Raw genomic sequence first — 20,591 nt, 5'->3', positions numbered from 1 at the left:
TTCCCATTTGTTAATATGGCCAGGGAGATGGGTGGGGATCTGTGTGGGTGGATGTGTCCCCTCACCGGGTCCGAGTATGCGTCAGAGACTCTTCTTATCTCTGTCCAGTCTGATAAACAATCTGACTCCTGGCTCGCTGTGTTCTGCAGTAACAAAGGACACAATATTTACTACAACAGCGTTTCTCCGCCGTATCAATGTATGTGACCTGAGAGCTTCAAATCTCAAGATGCATTAGAGTGCAATAATTTCATTACATCTATAACTAGTATACAATGTCTCATCTTATGTTACAGTGGTCTGCCAGTCACAGAAGTTATAGCATGTTCTTTATTTATTTTACTATACTTACTCTATTTTAACCACATTTCTGACTGAGAAATAATCTCAATACTTAAAAATAAATAAATGAAAAGCATTAGTGTGAATATATATGGTCTGTAATACTCACTGGCTGTAATGTAACATTTTTGAGAGGCAGCTGATTGATGTTGCCCTGATTTCCTTTGCATGTGCCGGGGTCTGTGAATGGTCTCTCCCGTCCCTGCAAACAAGCATCCCATATATTATACATGCATTACACTAGTCACATAAAGCCACAATGACACCGACAGTGACCGACTTTTGTAATGTTTTCTGAATCTCTCTCCTTCCTCTCATAAAGGACCTATGGGCCTGATTCAGCAAGGAACGCATGCTAGCAGGCGCACGCACCCAGCCGCTGCGAGTATATACTAATCAATGCATACGCACGGAGACCACAGCACAAAGAGCAGACACCCAGCAATGCATAGAGCCGCCCGCGTTAGCCCTGATTGACAGCGTAAACATCGGGAACATCGAGTGCCATCGAAGCTGCGTACAAGCTGAGGGTAGACCTGACCCTGCCTCAGGACAGCATGCGGCGCCCCCTGAGATAAAGTTATGCACGCCCCTGTAATGGCGTGCGAACGCACAGGCACGCCTGCGTTCGACCGACCACCCCCCTGTCACCACCCACAAACAGCACTGCCTGTCAATCGGCAACCTGTTCGCGCACGCACAATGCGATGCATGCACAGATCACGAACCGACTCAAAATGTCGCTGTTTTGTTCCCCGAGCCACTTAGTTATCACTTTTGCCTTATGACAAGGTGCTCCATCATGCTGGAAGAGGCATTGTTCCTCACCAAACTGTTCTTGGATGGTTGGGAGAAGTTGCTCCTGGAGAATGTTTTGGTACCATTAGTTATTCATGGCTGTGTTCTTAGGCAGAATTGTGAGTGATCCCACTCCCTTGGCTGAGTAGCCGCCCCACACATGGATGGTTCCAGGATGCTTTACTGTTGGCACCGCCAGCTGCAGTCCAGGACACTGTGGTCAGTGTAGTTCTGACCTGACGGAGTTCGGTCAGCACTACACAGTGACAAACACACAGCCGCCGGCTGTATGTTTGTTTTAATTAGCAGCCAATGAGAGTCAGACAGACTCTCATTGGCTGCTGCTGCGCCCACTGCCAGAGCCGGGCTGGAGCTCACTTATCAGCTCCATCTTCCTGCTCCCGCAGTGGGTGATGGGAGAGACGGCATCGAGGGACCACTACTGGGGGCACTGCATAGGGGGGGACTGCTGCTGGGGGCACTATATAAGGGGCTTACTACTGGGGGCACAAGGGGCACTGCACAGGGGGGACCACTAATGAGGGCACTGAATAGGGAGAACCACTACACGGGCACTGTATAAGGGGCACTGCATAAGGGGGACCACTACTGGGGGCACTGCATTACTGTGCATATGGATGGAAAAGAATGTTTCCAGAGTGACGAGAAAGGGGGGGGGTGTCATGTTGACACGCCCCATTTTCCAGTGACCACGCACCTTGTGACCACGCCTTTTTGCACTGTATAAGGGGGACCACTGCGGTATGCAGTCAGGAAGCCAAAGGTCGAAATGCCGACCGCCGGCTTCCCGATTCTGCAATCCCGACAGGGTACTAATGGTATATGTCAAAATCCCGGCGCCTATCATTCCTATGCCGGGAACCCGACGCCCGGCATACCGAACGAAGGTAAGCTGAGCGGCGGGTGCAGACAGCTGCAGGGGGGGGGAGGATTAGGCTTAGGCACCCCCCCCCTGGAAGGTTAGGGTCAGGCTAAGGGAAGGGGGGGTTAGGGTTAGGCACCCCCGGGGGGAGGTTAGGGCTAGGCACCCCCTTGGGAGGGTTAGGTTTAGGCTGCAGGGACGGGAGGGTTAGGGTTAGGCATTAGAAGGGGAGGTTAAGGTTTGGCACCCCTAAGTTAGGGTTGGGGGGGAGAGGGTTAGTTATACTTACGTTAATCACCTGTCGAGATCTTCACTGCTGCCGGTCCAGCGGTCATTCATATCGATCCCAGATCACTACTGGGGGCACTGTATAAGGAAAATCACTACTGGGGGGGCCTACATACAGTGCATCCGGAAAGTATTCACAACGCTTCACTTTTTCCACATTTTGTTATGTTACAGCCTTATTCCAAAATGGAATAAATTCATTTTTGTCCTCAAAATTCTACACATAATACCCCATAATGACAATGTGTAAACAGTTTTTTTGCAATTTTTGCAAATTGAATTAAAAAAAAAGAAATCACATGTACATAAGTATTCACAACCTTTGCTCAATACTTTGTTGATGCACATTTGGCAGTAATTACAGCCTCAAGTCTTTTTGAATATGATGCCATAAGCTTGGCACACCTGTCTTTGGGCAGTTTCGCCCATTCCTCTTTGCAGCACCTCTCAAGCTCCATCAGGTTGGATGGGAAGCGTCGGTGCACAGCCATGTTCAATTGGATTCAAGTCTGGACTCTGGCTGGGCCACTCAAGGACATTCACAGAGTTGTCCTGAAGCCACTCCTTTGATATCTTGGCTGTGTGCTTAGGGTCGTTGTCCTGCTGAAAGATGAACCATCGCCCCAGTCTGAGGTCAAGAGTGCTCTGGAGCAGGTTTTCATCCAGGATGTCTCTGTACATTGCTGCATTCATCTTTCTGCCGCTGAAAAACATCCCCACAGCATGAAGCTGCCACCACCATGCTTCACTGTAGGGATGGTATTGGCCTGGTGATGAGCGTTGCTTGGTTTCCTCCAAACGTAACACCTGGCATTCACGTCAAAGAGTTCAATCTTTGACTCATCATGGTCTGAGAGTCCTTCAGGTGCATTTTGGCAAACTCCAGGAGGGCTGCCATGTGCTTTTTACTAAGGAGTGGCTTCCGTCTGGCCACTCTACCATACAGGCCTGATTGGTGATTTCTGCAGAGATGGTTGTCCTTCTGGAAGGTTCTCCTCTCTCCACAGAGGAATGCTGTAGCTCTGACAGAGTGACTATCGGGTTCTTGGTCACCTCCCTGACTAGGGCCCTTCTCCCCTGTTCGCTCAATTTAGATGGCCGGCCAACTCTAGGAAGAGTCCTGGTGGTTCCAAACTTCTTCCATTTACGGATGATGGACCGCTGTGCTCATTGGGACCTTCAGAGCAGCAGATATTTTTCTGTACCCTTCCCCAGATTTGTGCCTCGAGACAATCCTGTCTCGCCGGTCTACAGACAATTTGTTGGACTTCATTCTTGGTTTGTGCTCTGACATGCACTGTCAAGTGTGGGACCTTATATGGACAGGTGTATGCCTTTCAAAATCATGTCCAGTCAACTGAATTTACCACAGGTGGATTCCAATTAAGCTGTAGGAACATCTCAAGGATGATCAGTGGAAACAGGATGCACCTGAGCTCAATTTTGAGCTTCATGGCAAAGGCTGTGAATACTTATGTACATGTGATTTCTTAGTGTTTTTTAAATTACATTTGCAAAAATCTAAAAAAAAACAAAACATTCTACACGTTGTCATTATGGGGTATTGTGTGTAGAATTTTGAGGACAAAAATGAATTTATGCCATTTTGGAATTGGGCTGTAACATAGCAAAATGTGGAAAGAGTGAAGCGTTGTGAATACTTTCCGGATGCACTGTAAGGGGGACCACTACTGGGGGCAATGTATAAGAGGAATTAATGGGGGGCTGCATAAGGGGGACCACTACTGGGGGTACTGTATAAGGGGCACTACCGGGGGCTTGCATACTGGGGGCCTGCATAAGGGGGACCACTACTGGGGGCACTGCATAGGGGGGACTGTATAAAGGGCACTGCTTTATGGTGCATGTTCTCAGAGTGATGAGAAAGGGTTGTGTGTCATGTTTCCCCTTTTGTCCTGGGCTCCAAATACCGTAGTTACGACACCAGTCATATTACACAGGACTGTACGTAATAATCATCCATACCAGCCCTTGCCCCATTGTAACTTACAATATCAATTTTCTAGCCCACTCACACACAGTAGGGTAGGATGGGTGGGTGTGCTCCTAACTGGAAAAAAACACGATGAGAAAATACAAACTCCACACAGATAAGGTCCTGGTCAGAATAGAACCCATGACCACAGCTCTGTAAGGCAGCAATGCTAGCCACTGTGCCACCATGCAAATGTCATCGATATAGTTGACTTATCATGACATATCTCAGCGTGTCCATTGGCAGCCTAGGAACGTACAAGGTAGGGAACGTTGCATTTTTAAGGAGTTGAGGTTCCGTCTCGGTAAGAGTTTCGTCATAGCAGAACTTATACGGTAATATGGAAATGTATATAGCCATTACATGTACCAGGGCGTCTTCCCTTAGTACAACATTGTCTCCAGGGCCGGTGCAAGGTTTACGGGCGCCCTACGCAACATTTCATCAACCGCCCCTGCTCCCTCTAATTCATAATATGCCACGAATCAGTCTCCACAGTTAAATAACATGCCACACAGCTGTGCCACAAATTCATTATATGCCACTCAGCCATGAATTATGCCTTTTTTTTAAATTTTGTGGACTCAGTGGCGCCCTCCAGTGGCCGGCACCCTTAGGCGGAAGCCTAAGGTTGCCTGCTGGTAGCACCAGCCCTGATTGTCTCTCATTCATTCAGCCTATTGTCTAGAATCTCTAACAACAGGTGTCTAACTTGATATGCGGAAGGTTATGTGTAATTTGGGACCTGGGCTCTATAAAAAAAAAAAAAACCTGTTAGTGTCACAAAAATCAGAACTTGTATCAAATGTTCTAAAGAGCAAGAGTAAACAAGTTGCTCATATCATCCAGTCAGCTTCTAGCTACCATTTACCTAGCACCGTCTATAAAATGACAGCTAGTAGCCGGTTGGTTTCCATGGGTAATTTCTTCTCCTGTCCTCTGTAGAAGGTTTGACACACCTCCCCCATAGAGCATTGTGCGGTGAGCAGCGGCGTATATAACCTCTCTTACCAGAGATGCTCGGTTACTTTGCACCCACACGTCTGTGATACTCCTTTGCCAGTCTGCGATGGTGTCTCTGTGTAAGGTGACAAGACGCAAACCATTCAGTTAATTACATTGATGAGACACGAGGCACAAAGTGATGACCCTCCCCCACCACCTCATATTTACTTGATAAACTATATTAAGCCATCAGTGTGTATAGGCGACAGATTTTCATTATTAAAAAGTGATAACTTATCATTCAACGTCCCCTCATCGGCTGGTTTATTGTGAGGCATTCATATACACTAGGGACAATAGTAACTGTACAGTATAATAACACTACATTGTTATTGTCCTTAAAAAAACATTTCTTATCAATTCAGACTTTTGGCCCAGATTATTGTTAAACTAATCTTAAATGTCAACAGAGAGAATAATAGAGATTAAAATAAATACTGTAAATGTACTAGTAACAGGTGAGATCTTGCCTGTGCTTAAATATCATAATAGGTATACAGTATGGGGAGGGAACTAGTACAGGAATCAGGATGATTTACCGCCGGCCGCATGGCCGGTTCAAATCCCGACAGCGGAAGCCCGGCAGTGAAGATCCGGACAGGTGAGTATTTTTTCTAGTTACTAACCTAACCTCCCTCCCTAAACCTAACCCTCCCTTAGGGGTGTCTAACCCACATCTCCCCCCAAGTGCCTAACCCTAACCCCCCCTTCCTCGCAGCCTAACCCTAAGTCTCCCGGGGGGCCTAACCCTAACTTCCCCCCCGGGGTACCTAACCCTAACCCCTAACCCCCCCTTCCCCTACCCTAACCCTAGCCCTCCCTTAGGGGTGCCTAACCCTAACCTCCCCCCCAAGTGCCTAACCCTAACCCCCCCTTCCTCGCAGCCTAACCCTAAGTCTCCCGGGGGGCCTAACCCTAACTTCCCCCCCGGGGTACCTAACCCTAACCCCTAACCCCCCCTTCCCCTACCCTAACCCTATCCCTCCCTTAGGGGTGCCTAACCCTAACCTCCCCCCCAAGTGTCTAACCCTAACCTCCCCCCCTTCCTCGCAGCCTAACCCTAAGTCTCCCGGGGGGGGTGCCTAACCCTAAACCCCCCTTCCCCTAGCCTAACCCTAAGTCCCCCAGGGGAGCCCCTAACCTAACCCTCCCCCCCCGCGGCTGTCCGCACCCGGCTTACCTTCGATCGGTAAGCCGGGTGTCGGGCTCCCGGCGTAGGTCTAATGACAGGCGTCGGGATTTCGACGCCTGTCATTAGACACTTGCCGGGATTAGACAGTCAGGATGCCGACGGTTGGCATTTAGACCGTCGGCATCCCGACTGCATACCCTAATACAGATTTTATATTATTATTATTATTATTATTATTATTATTATTAATAATAATATACCTGTAACCAAATCTTGTCTGGCACACATATGTTATTTCATCACTGTATTCTTTCTGTTACTTACTAATATGTTAAGATTACTTTGTAGCAAAACAAGTACTAATTTATTAGAAATAATTTTAAGGATATAAATATACTGTAGATGTAATATACAATCACTGGTGGGTGTAAGTGTCTCACAGGAAAGCAGTCTTTCTGATTTATTTGAATACAGTCTCTATACTGCTTTGAGAAGCACCCCCTGCCAATGTCACATAAATAGGAAATAGCACATAACCCACATATTCCTGTGTGGAAAGTTTCCTTCTGTTTGGTTTATCGAAAGACAGGTGTGTACCAGGGATGCAGTCTCATTACTGGCGGCCTGTCATTATCCTGACATCAGAATCCCGACACGGGACTGTCAAATTCTGATGCCTATCTTTATCCCGACGCCAAAATCCTGACAGCCTCCATCCCGAGCGAAGGTGGGGGGATTAGGGTTAGGTTATGGGGAGTGGGGGTTAGGGACTCTTCAAGATCAGGATGTTGGCGTCTGTGTTTTGACCGCCGGCAAATCCATTGGTATATCATACCGATTCTGTGTACCATGATGTATTTCTATATAGTACAGTGAGTCCTGTCTCTCCCCAGAACATTGCAATAACTAGAGATAGTAACACTGAGTAGCACTGAAAAATTTTTCCATTGTGAAAATAGTTCCTTCTAATTGATTTCAGCATGCAAAGTACCAATATAAGACATTTAAGACTCTGTTAGCTCTCGGTTCTGAGATATAGCCCGTTTATGATGATGTTGAGGTATTTTGTTAAATACTAAGGAATTTTGGAGGTTGGCAAACCTGAATACGGGAACGCTGAGTCACTGTAAGCCATGTGTTGTTTATGGTCTGTGTATACTGTAACCTGCATTAAGTGAAGGTTGTGAGTGATGTTCCTGTCATTTGTTTGAGTTATGTGGTTGTAAATTTCGTTAAAAGCCAGGATACCACATAAATGTGTTAGCATTGCTGACAGTTATTTTTATGGGTTTTGTGATATGACACTTTCTACCCTGAAACGCCAAATTACTCCACTAGTGAAGACAGCCTATTCATCAACTTGTTAAGGATGAAAACTTCAACCGAGTCCTCAAGGTTATTGAGAGACCAGCTTGGGAAGCCTGTAAGGTGCTGTACGCGGCTTCTTGGATAACAGAAGGGCTGGAGACTACCGTATATACTCGAGTAATCGACCCGAATATAAGCCGAGGTACCTACTTTTACCCAAAAAAACTGGGAAAACTTACTGACTCGAGTATAAGCCTAGTGTGGGAAATGGCAGCAGCTGGTAGTGCCCCCAGTAGTAATTCCCCCTGGTTGTGCCCCCAGTAGTAATCCCTCCTGGTAGTGCCCCCAGTGGTAATCCCCCCTTTCAGTGCCTCCAGCAGTAATCCCCCCCTGGTAGTACCCCCAGTAGTAATCCCCCCTTTTAGTGCCCCCTGTAGTAATCAACCACTGGTAGTGCCCCCTGTAGTAATCCTCCCCTGGTAGTTCCCCCAGTGGTAATCCCCCCTTTTAGTGCCCCCTGTAGTAATCCCCCCCTGTAGTAATCCCCCCCTGGTAGTGCCCCCTGTAGTAATCCCCCCCTTGTAGTTCCCCCAGTGGTAATCCCCCCTTTTAGTGCCCCCTGTAGTAATCGCCCCCTGATAATGCCCCTTGGTAGTGCCCCCTGTAGTAATCGCCCCCTGGTAGTGCCCCCTGATAATGCCCCCTGGTAGTGACCCCTGTAGTCATCGCCCCCTGGTAGTGCCCCCTGTAGTCCCCCCCCCCTAGTAGAGAGAGACGTGAAAAGAATAAAAAAAAAATAAACACTTACCTTAAACTCCCGCTCCTGGTCCCGCCGCTGTCCGCTCCTCCGCTCCAGCCACTGGCCGCTTTGCATGGGAGAGATGTCGTCATGACGACGTGTCTCCCATCACCCACTGCGGGAGCCGGAAGATGGCTCCCGCAGTGGGAGCAGCAGCAGCCGCTGAGAGTATGACAGATCTCAGCGGCTGCTGATTACACCAAACACGCAGCTGCCGGCTCCGGCGGCTGTGTGTTTGGCAGTGTGTAGTGCTGACCGAACTCCGTCCGGTCAGCGATACACTTGACTCGAGTATAAGCCGAGGGGGTACTTTTTCAGCACATTTTTTGTGCTGAAAAACTCGGCTTATACTTGAGTATATACAGTATGTTGAGATTGTGAACAACCTGTTAGAAAAGTATCATCAATTAAGTGGTAACAGGTCACTCAAAATCCACGTTCTCGCCTTTTATCTGAACGTCTTCCCTGACAGCTGCGGTGCAGTGAGTGACGAGCACGGTGAGTGAGTGAACGTCATCCCTGACAGCTGCAGTGTAGGGAGTGACGAGCACGGTGAGTGAGTGAACGTCTTCCCTGACAGCTGCGGTGCAGTGAGTGATGAGCACGGTGAGTGAGTGGACGTCATCCCTGACAGCTGCAGTGTAGGGAGTGACGAGCACGGTGAGTGAGTGAACGTCTTCCCTGACAGCTGCGGTGCAGTGAGTGACGAGCACGGTGAGTGAGTGGACGTCATCCCTGACAGCTGCAGTGTAGGGAGTGACGAGCACGGTGAGTGAGTGAACGTCTTCCCTGACAGCTGCAGTGTAGGGAGTGACGAGCACGGTGAGTGAGTGAACGTCTTCCCTGACAGCTGCGGTGCAGTGAGTGATGAGCACGGTGAGTGAGTGAACGTCTTCCCTGACAGCTGCGGTGCAGTGAGTGATGAGCACGGTGAGTGAGTGGACGTCTTCCCTGACAGCTGCGGTGCAGTGAGTGACGAGCACGGTGAGTGAGTGGACGTCTTCCCTGACATCTGCGGTGCAGTGAGTGACGAGCACGGTGAGTGAGTGGACGTCTTCCCTGACAGCTGCGGTGCAGTGAGTGACGAGCACGGTGAGTGAGTGGACGTCTTCCCTGACAGCTGCGGTGCAGTGAGTGACGAGCACGGTGAGTGAGTGGACGTCTTCCCTGACAGCTGCGGTGCAGTGAGTGACGAGCACGGTGAGTGAGTGGATGTCTTCCCTGACAGCTGCGGTGCAGTGAGTGACGAGCACGGTGAGTGAGTGGACGTCTTCCCTGACATCTGCGGTGCAGTGAGTGACGAGCACGGTGAGTGAGTGGACGTCTTCCCTGACAGCTGCGGTGCAGTGAGTGACGAGCACGGTGAGTGAGTGGACGTCTTCCCTGACAGCTGCGGTGCAGTGAGTGACGAGCACGGAGAGTGAGTGGATGTCTTCCCTGACAGCTGCGGTGCAGTGAGTGACGAGCACGGTGAGTGAGTGGATGTCTTCCCTGACAGCTGCGGTGCAGTGAGTGACGAGCACGGTGAGTGAGTGGACGTCTTCCCTGACATCTGCGGTGCAGTGAGTGACGAGCACGGTGAGTGAGTGGACGTCTTCCCTGACAGCTGCGGTGCAGCGAGTGACGAGCACGGTGAGTGAGTGGACGTCTTCCCTGACATCTGCGGTGCAGTGAGTGACGAGCACGGTGAGTGAGTGGACGTCTTCCCTGACAGCTGCGGTGCAGCGAGTGATGAGCACGGTGAGTGAGTGGACGTCTTCCCTGACAGCTGCGGTGCAGCGAGTGACGAGCACGGTGAGTGAGTGGACGTCTTCCCTGACATCTGCGGTGCAGTGAGTGACGAGCACGGTGAGTGAGTGGACGTCTTCCCTGACAGCTGCGGTGCAGCGAGTGATGAGCACGGTGAGTGAGTGGACGTCTTCCCTGACAGCTGCGGTGCAGCGAGTGATGATCCCGACAAGCGATACCACCAGGACATGTCAGCAATGGAAGGAAGATATCAGGGTAGGTGAAACGCGTCTATGTTTGCTGACTACTGTTGGACAGATGAGGAGCACAGAGACAGGCACAGAGACAGCGCTCTCATGAATAGACTACGATGTGAGAGGACTTTCGGTTGCTGTATGTTGTTTAGTTTTGTGTCTTATTTGTCATTAATTGAATTGAGACAAATGTTATTTATGTTGCATCAAGAAAATATCAGATTAGTGTAACTTTGCTTCTCACTATGACTGTGTTACCAACGTACATAGGGCGCAAGTAGCGTGGCTCAAATACTGCAGATAATGAAAACATTCATTTTTACTTGACCTAAAATTAGTAAAGTGACTATTTTTAGAAAGGAAACAAATGTAAAGTATTTCCTTGTTGTACAGTGTTATCGCTGCTGCAGGGTGTAAGGCGGATAGAGCAACGCCCCGCTGTGCCCTCATTTTGCCCTCATTTCCAGTTCCCATAGAGGCGGTTAGCCTGCCCCTGAGAGTGCCACCACTATACACTGACAGGAGCAGACGGGTGTGGTACGTTCAAATCCCGACAGTGGCTGCCCAGCAAAGGTGAAAATCCCGATCGTCCTAAGGTAAGTATCGCTAACTTAATTCCCTACCCTAACCCTCCCTTAGGGGTGCCTAACCCTAACCTCCCCCCCAAGTGCCTAACCCTAAACCCCCCTCTAAGTGCCTAAACCTAACTCCCCCCTTCCCCGCTGCCTAAATCTAAGTCCCCGGGGTGTGCCTTACCCTATCCTCCCCCCGGGGGTGCCTAAATTTTCGACGCCTGTCATTAGTACCATGCCGGGATTAGAGTGTCTGGAAGCCGGCGGTCAGCATTTAGACCGTGGGCTTCTGGACTACATCCCGAGCAGACAGACCTCACTGTAACAGGTATATTTACGGTACTTGTGTACTTTACGGACTCATTGCAGAGAGAACCCAATGAATGTTTTAAATGGTACCTGTGTACTTTATATACACAAGTACCGAAAGTTGTCCCCTCGCCACAAGGTTATATTCCCCCTCTATGCCCACTTGGATGGTAGGGAATGACGCTGGACACTGGGAATGATGCTGGACACTGGCTGATGATGTCAGGGTCCTCTCCGTGAAGGGGATTTAGACATTTCCATGATTGATAATAATATTGAGTGTAGGACACTTGGGTTCTCTCTGCAATGAGTCCGTAAAGTTCACAAGTACCATATTTACTAAAGTGAGAGTTTTTAGAAGTGGAGATGTTGCCCATAAAACCAATCAGATTCCAGCTATTGTCTTCCAGTAGGTGCTAGTTAAATGGCATTCGGTATGGAATGCGGGCTGCCGCATGACTGGCAGTTCGAATCCCGGCTGCGGCAGCCCGACAAAACAGCAGAGCCCGGCAGCGGAAGACCGACAGCGCTGGAAATCCCGATCCTCTAAAGGTAAGTATAAACTATTCTATTCTAACCACCTAACTCTAACCCTCCTTAGCGGTGCCTAACCCTAACCTCCCCCCTCTAAGTGCCTAACCCTAACCCCCCCTCCTTCCCCGCTGCCTAAACCTAAATCCCAGGGGGTGGTGCCTAACCCTAAGCCCTATGGGTGGGTTCCTAACCCAAACCCTCCCTCCCCTTAGCCTAACCCTAACCCTCCAGGGGGGGTGCCTAACCCTAAGTCCCCCCCGGGTGGCCTAAACCTAACCCTCCCCCCCCCCCCGTAGGCTGTCCGGTTGCGGCGCCCGGCATACCTTCGATCGGGATGCCGGGCGCCAGTGTGCCAGCGTCGGGAAAATGACAGGCGTCTGGATTATAGACGCCTGTCATTTAACCCTAGCCGGGATTAAGGATTCTAGATGCCGGCGGTCGGGATTGCGACCGCCGGCATCTTAAACGTATCCCATTAAATGTTAAGTAGAATCTGATTGGTTACTATGGGCAACATCTCCACTTCTAAAAACCCTCACTTTAGTAATTATACCCCTAAGACTTTGTTTATAGGAGAGATTTAATGGTGGGTTTCTTCCCAGAAGTAACGAGTGACTGACACGCCGGCCATACCCAGCAACAAGTTCTGCCTCTTTCTCCCATCTAAACATTGAAACTGAACAGAATGTTTGTATCATTGTTCTGTACACACAGTTGTTTTTATTGTCAGCTAAGTGGGTTCAATACAATATCATTGTTATAACTCATGTCTGACTAGTAATGTGTGTGCTGCTGTCAGTTACTATAATAACCATAGTTGCCGACATTCAGCTCCCTCCTTCCGGGGGGGAGCTGAATACCTGCACACAGTGGGGGGTGTGGCCGGGCACTGGCTCTGCATGGGGGCGGGGCCAGGGTGTGACTGCGCGATCGCATCATCGTGGCCCCGCCCCCTCTTTCCATTGCCAGGAAAAAAAAGCATTGTGAAGCGGGGGCGGAGCTACGATGACGCGATTTAGCGCGAATCGCGTCATCTGGCCCTCCCGCTGTGGGGGTTTCTAGTTGTAGAAGGGGGGGGGGCAGGCGGCAGCCTGGAGGCTTGCCTGTCTTTCCGGGGAGTCGGGAGCGGGAGCCGATATTCGGAAGGCTCCCAACCAAATCGGGAGGGTAGGCAAGCCTGATGATAACACTGTTGTTTCAGATAATAATGACAGAGTGTGACAAATAATACAGTCTTCCGCTCATAGAATGAAGCTACTGAGATACAGGATAGGGATTTGTTGCCCAAGAGTGACCAATGAGATTCTAGTTATCATCTATCTAGTACATTCTATGAAATAAGAGCTAGCAGCTGATTGGTTGCTATGGGACAATACACCACTTGTCCTCCTTAGGTGTGATAAATCTCCCCCCTAATAGTGTTGTAGTGTGTACAGACTTCCAGGGAACTTACGCAGAGTCATCCAGCAGATAGTAATTACGACACTCGGTCTTAATGCACAGGATGTTTTGAACAGATGTGCCGAAAAGCTTCAGGATGGTGGCCACGGTCTTGTCCGTCATATTTGTTCCTAGTTGTACAGCTTTTATACTGAAAAGAGAATGGCAAAGTGTCACATTTAGCCCAAATTATGGGGGGACATTTTTGAAAACTGTTCCATAGGTATCTGTGCAGATACAGTTCTTTTGTTCATAAAAAAATAATCAGGTTTTTTATTTATTTTATCACCAGTACTGGATAAATGTAATTAAAATCACCTTCTTACAAAAATCAGATACATGCAGATCAATATCATGTATGAACACTGAGTGGCATATTTACTAAAGTGCAGGTTTTTAGAAGTGGAGATGTTGCCCATAGCAACCAATCAGATTCTACTTCTAACATTAATCTAGCACCTTCTAGAACACAGGTTCTCAAACTCAGTCCTCAGGACCCCAAACAGTGCATGTTTTCCAGGTTTCCTCACAGAATCACAAGTGAAATTATTAGCTCCACCTGTGGAACTTTTTAAATGTGGTAGTGAGTAATGACTCCACCTGTGCAGCTGCTGGGTGACCTGGAAAATGTGACCTGTGTGGGGTCCTGATCACCTGAGTTTGAGAACCTCTGTTCTAGAAGATAATAGCTAGTATCTGATTAGTTGCTATGGGCAACATCTCCACTTCTAAAAACCTGCAGTTTAGTAAATATACCCCTGAGTGACTGGCTATTTAATTATATATATATTGTCTGCCACACATCTACTTGGGGGGTCTACAAACCTCTCTGCCTTAGGCGTTACACTTCCAGCCTCGTCTATAGTGGGCCCACTGTCACCCTCTGCTATGAGAGCAATCTCACCCACAGCTCTGCAACAGGGGGAGCCCTCTACCAACCACTGCAACAGGGGGGCACTCTCCTAACCTCTGTAAAAGTGGAAGTACTTTCACCCTCTGCAACAAAGGGAGCACTCTCCCACCTGCTGCAACAGATGTAGCACCCCCACAGAAACACTCTGTTGCAGTATTATTATTATTACATGTTATTTATAGGGCGCCACAAGTGGTCCGCACCGCCGTACATACAGCACAGGGTACACAGAACATTACTTTACATTACAATACAGTAACCAAATTATAGCACAAGTAACAATTAGCAACACAATTCTCCATACACAGTACAGCTGGGAAGGTGAAGGCTGTCGTAGAAGTGCTAGAGAAGAAGGCTGTGAGACAGTGGGGAGGAGGACTCTGCTCCTAGGAGCTTACAATCTAGACAGTATATTTGTCTTTAATGACACGTTTGATTCTTGTTACAGTGGGCACATACCTGCTGACATTAATCTCCCCTTTCCAGTTCTCAGACATTCCGTCATATTCATAGTAAGTGATGATATAGGAGAAGTCAGTGAGAGATTTGTAGAGTTTGAATAATCGTCTTTTCCATGAGTTCTGAAATATGAAAGTGTCCTATCAGCACAGAGGATGCATCATTATATATAACAAGGCTATAATAGTTACACCCTGAGTTACAGGGAGCATTTCTACCATAACCCATAAACTGCCCCTGTCACCTGATACCCAAATCGTCACCCTTTCTCCATAATAACTAACACCCCTGACTGGCTCTCAGCTACCTCCTCCACTATGTAATCTCTTTATTTTATTGTCCAACATTAGCAGCAGAACTGTGGACTATAAGAAACGTACACTGACAACAGGACTGAGCTTAACTTGAGAAAACTAGAGCACAGCGCAATGTAAGAGAATGGGAGGCATACTCCATTAAGACGATGGTAACATTCAGGGAAGGGGAGAGTTATACACTAGGGGGAGGGTTAGGCACTAAGGGGCGAGGGTTAGGATGCAGGGGAGGGTTAGACACTAGGGGGAGGTTTAGGCACTAAGGTGTGAGGGTTAGGATGCAGGGAAGGGGAGGGTTAGACACTAGGGGGAGGCTTAGGGTGCAGGGAGGGGGAGGGGGGTTAGGTTCAGGTACTACGGGGGGGGTTAAGGGAGCATCTAATTTTCATTTTTCAAACACAGCCTGTAAGCTGACAGGAGCTAATTGGTTGGTACTTTATCTGTCTCCAATTTGTCTCTATCCAAGGCTTAGTACATCTCCCTCTATTTGCAGTTAGCCCCCGAAAAGGGGTGTTTTCAGTGAATATGCTGCAGGTAGATAATGATAAAGAGGCCCCAAAACCTCAGCTCATCATGACCTGCACCCATGTACTGTACATACCCAACATATTCTTATTTGCATTGAGCTGTCTTCCTGATAGAGAAAATTGTACAGAGCTATAGAATCCCTCATCTGAAATTAGTCAAAACCTAAAGCAGCCCATACACGGTGCGACTTTTTGCACGATGTGGACGATTCCAATCAATCGTAACGATCAATCGCGCACATCGTGTGCTGTTTCTGCGTGTTTGCGATGCCGATGCACGTCCCCACAGTCGTAGATCTTACTGCAAAACCGTAAGATTACGATCTATTGTGTACAATGTGATACACATGTATGCATCTTATCGTATGATCGTTACGAACAATCGTACACCATTTCACCACATCGTATGAAGAATTTCAAGGGAAATCGTACAACACATATAACCAACATAAAATCGCACCGTGTATGGTCGGCATTAGGCTGCCAACCAGACTCTATACAATGTAATCCCCATAGCTTTTATTCTCTACAGAATGTCAGTTACGTTCCTTTAGAATGTAAGCTCTCACGAGCAGGGCCCTCTTCCCTCATGTGCTTTTCTTTCTTTTACATATATGGTTATCTACTCTATACTCCTTATAACAGCACCTAACCCGTGACTTTTACCATTATGTTACTATTGCAGCAATGTTTATATACCATGTACTTGTCCTGCAACGTCTTATACTGTATGTCACTGTTTTCTTGTTCTGTTCAACTGTTTATGTACTTTGTTAGGCACTGTGTAACCCTTGTGGCCCCATATAAATAAAGGATAATAATAATAATAATAATAATACCCGTTTAGTAAATAAGTAGGAAGGTGGAGACTTGAGCAGAAATCCTCGCTTAATCACTTGTAGATCTGCAAAGAAAAGTTGATTTATAATGTTACTTTATACAGTATCATTAGTTCTTGATAAACACCTGGACTACAGTCAGACTAGAACAGCTCCCAGATATTTATTTGCATTAAATATATTTTAAACTCAACTTAGCTCTGAGGTGTGACTGACAAATTCTGTATATTTGTGTCCATCGCTGAGTTATTAGTTCTCAGACTTGCAGAAAATGACTCCCGGGGGAGGGTCAGCATGCAAACCGTATAAAAAAAACCAAAACGGTATATGCTGGTGCTATATAGAGTTAATAAATAAAATATCAATGGTTATGGGGCCAATATACTGACCGTGGACATTTAAAAGAAAATGTACTATGCACAATTTTAGTTTCCCGGATGAGAAACCCATGAAATGCGTTGTACTGTGCATGTCACTTACTGATAACAAACTCTTAGTTACCTGCTTCTGAATTTCGCCTTTTCGAGGCCATGTTAAACCAGCTTTTTCTTCCTATAAAGAACATAATTAGCGGTGAAAGGCTGTAACAGTAATCACAAAGTAAATAGATTTGCTTTACTGCCCATATAGAGGTCAAATACTGTAGGTAGAATATATTTTATTTCAGGTTAAGGCAGAATAAGTTGCTTATTTCCTTATACATAATTGTGACATTTTGCTACAGATACATTGTATGTAGTCACACACACAGCACAAACGCTATCTTTTCTGGGAGCAGATAAATTATATATTTTCCTTTTTTCTTTCTCTTAAATGGTGCTCACAGTATTTACTCATTGTCACAGTTGTTACTATAGCAGTAACTCAACCAGTGTTACTAGTCTCACCCTCCCCCATCTCTGCCATGTGATTAATAATTGATGCATGGCACACAATGTTATTTTTAATTCCCATCACCCCATCAGTGGCGTCACAAGGAAGGTGCGGGCCGGCCCCGGGTCACCCCCCCCCCCCAACCCCCTGAGGGGTGACACCGTGGTGCAGCCTCCCCCTCAGTGACAAGAGCTGGGTACTGCACTGTAGTATTAAGTGCAGCACTAGGCTCCCGTCACAGTGAGGGAGCCGGCACTGCACACAGGGCAGCTTGTACCTCCTGCACCCCCCCACCTGGGCTGCCCAAGTAAACAGCACAGATCCATCTAGGTTTGGCTTGCAAAGCCACACCCCCTGCCCACAAGGCCACCACCCTTTTTCACCAGGTAACACCGCTGCACAGACTTCCATACTTTCTGACATGACATTCCACATATTTTCAGCTGTTAAGTTACATTGCATCAACTCAGCAATAAACACACTATACTCAGATACAGATCACTACTCCCCCCAACATGACCTGACCACTGTACATGACCATAATACACATCTACTACACTGTATACAGCCATAGTACACTACACCCCCAACATGACCTGATCGCTGTACATGACCATAATACACATCTATTACACTGTATACAGACATAGGACACTACACCCCCAACATGACCTGACCGCTGTACATGATCATAATACACATCTATTACACTGTATACAGACATAGAACACTACACCCCCAACATGACCTGACCACTGTACATGATCATAATACACATCTATTACACTGTATACAGCCATAGTACACTACACCCCCAACATGACCTGATCACTGTACACGACCATAATACACATCTATTACACTGTATACAGACATAGGATGACACTACACACCCAACATGACCTGACCACTGTACATGATCATAATACACATCTATTACACTATATACAGACATAGGACACTACGCCCCCAACATGTCCTGACCACTATACATGATCATAATACACATCTATTACACTGTATACAGACATAGGACACTACACCCCCAACATGACCTGACCACTGTACATGATCATAATACACATCTATTACACTGTACACAGACATATGACACTACATCCCCAACATGACCTGACCACTGTACATGATCATAATACACATCTATTACACTGTATACAGACATAGGACACTACACCCCCAACATGTCCTGACCACTATACATGATCATAATACACATCTATTACACTGTATACAGACATAGGACACTACACCCCCAACATGACCTGACCACTGTACATGATAATAATACACATCTATTACACTGTATACAGACATAGAACACTATACCCGCAACATGACCTGACCGCTGTACATGATCATAATACACATCTATTACACTGTATACAGACATAGAACACTATACCCGCAACATGACCTGACCGCTGTACATGATCATAATACACATCTATTACACTGTATACAGACATAGAACACTATACCCGCAACATGACCTGACCACTGTACATGACTGTAACTACCGTATGTTTTTATTTATGCTGCGTGATTTAAAAATGACAACACAATGGATCAAAATACAATATAATGCATTTACTGTCTCATCAGTTTAGTGATGAAAAAAAGATACATAGATCTAATTATTACTTATGTGACTATTTAAAAGAGCAAACAGATACTAATAGTTCTGCAGACGATTTTCACTCTTAAGCGCATTTAGAGTAAAACAAATCCTGACAGCCCTGTTTATACAAATTATTCATTTTTCTTTTTTGCACTGTTGTCACTGAGAGTTCTAGGTCCATAAAACACTTTGCAGAACAATATGTATCGCTACATAAAAAAAGGTCTGCAATAGATACCTGCGATAGATAAGTGCCTATTTTTTTATAAGATTATTTCCTTGTTGAATAACGCACAAGTGCACTGTAATATGTTGGTGTTAGAGACAGGTCGGCCACCCAGAATATCGGCTTTAATGATAAAACATTAGTTAAATATTAAGTTACCCCGGGTGGACTAACCAGGAATGAGCGTTCTGGCATAGTCAGTGCACTCACCTTGTAAGGGGGTGTTTGCTGACTGTCTGCCTACCTAGTAATGCAATATCATGCTACTGTACTCTCACTAACACAAAATAATGCTCCACATTACCTGTTACCTGTCACTAAAGCCTGCACCTGTTCTCTCAGTTATAGATCCACTTCTGTCATGTACAGTACGAAGAAGATACTTACAGGTAAGGAAGGTTGGCCGGTAAGCAGAGATTGCAGCTTGTCAAGTGCACTCCTAGTGACTAATGATGGATAAATGCTCTTGCAGGAGGCTCCAGGTATATGTACGTAGTGAGGTTGAAATCTGATCTGCTAGGAATTTACCTTTGCAGCACATTTTATTCAGGTTGGGGAATTCTGCTTCAGCTTCTGGCCGCCAGGGACAGAACAAGACTGTGACTCTAAATTTTTTAGGTGAATGACAATAAAAAACAAAACAATTCAAAAGACTTATATCGTCCACTTCCTTGAGATCAGGTATTTAGTCACTCTCACCCTCTCAGTACAAGAGGCAGAGCTGGCCCTAGGCATAGACAAACTAAGCAAATGCCTTGGGGCACCCAAGCCCGCCTCGGGACAGCAGAGGTTTAGGGCAGGAACAGTCAGGGCACCTGCTGCTGGCTGGGCAGATTCTATGGCAGCTGCTACTGTCACTGTGCTGCGTCCATGATCAGAGTACAGCTGATAGCTCTGATCGGGCCTAGCAGTGGCAAACAGTGAGCGGGCAGTGGCGGTTTGCAGGGACGGGGCACCTGGACGACGGCTAGTGGTTAGCGCGGGTGCTGGGAGAGGGGTGATGGCTGCTGTGCTGGGACAGGGGTCCTGTGCTAGGTGAGGGGTGCTGTGCTGGGCCAGGGGTGCTGGGTGAGGGATACTGTGCTGGTAGAAGGGTGCTGTGCTGGGTGATGTGTGCTGTGCTGTGATCTGTGCTGGGTGAGGGGTGCTGGGAGCGCAGCACAGTGGGGAAGGGGCCACACCACAGTGAGACCACGCCCCTTTTGTGAGGCCACACTTTCAGGATCCTTTGGGGTGCACCACTCAAATTCTTGCCTAGGGCACTAATTTGGCTAGGGCCGGCTCTGACAAGAGGCTGCTGTTTATGACACTGGCTGCAGGGGCTTTAATACCTAAAACTACTTTATTTACCCCAGCAATGAGCCAGCATTTCCCCTAAAATGGTGATTTGGAAAAACAGTCGAATCCATAGTT

General features: G+C 47.3%; 1 pseudogene across 1 annotated transcript in view; it reads right to left on the bottom strand.

Moving 5' to 3' along the window:
• The window catches only part of LOC148513797 (pleckstrin homology domain-containing family S member 1-like), a 43,997-nt pseudogene extending 24,372 nt beyond the window's left edge, over positions 1–19,625 (bottom strand). The window contains exons 1-8 of the transcript XR_015880140.1: positions 19,566–19,625; positions 16,942–16,992; positions 16,441–16,505; positions 14,761–14,882; positions 13,402–13,539; positions 5,319–5,385; positions 452–544; positions 66–143 (exon numbers count right to left, since the gene is read on the bottom strand). The product of XR_015880140.1 is annotated as a pleckstrin homology domain-containing family S member 1-like (transcript). The remainder of the gene's footprint in view (positions 1–65; positions 144–451; positions 545–5,318; positions 5,386–13,401; positions 13,540–14,760; positions 14,883–16,440; positions 16,506–16,941; positions 16,993–19,565) is intronic.
• Positions 19,626–20,591: the final 966 nt, after the last annotated feature.

The sequence above is a fragment of the Taudactylus pleione genome, unplaced genomic scaffold (genome assembly GCF_031769625.1).
Source record: "Taudactylus pleione unplaced genomic scaffold, aTauple2 ptg000269l, whole genome shotgun sequence".
NCBI classification, from domain to species: domain Eukaryota; kingdom Metazoa; phylum Chordata; class Amphibia; order Anura; family Myobatrachidae; genus Taudactylus; species Taudactylus pleione.
The sequence above is the reverse complement of the archived record's forward strand: the minus strand, read 5'-3'. Positions and strand labels throughout refer to the sequence as shown.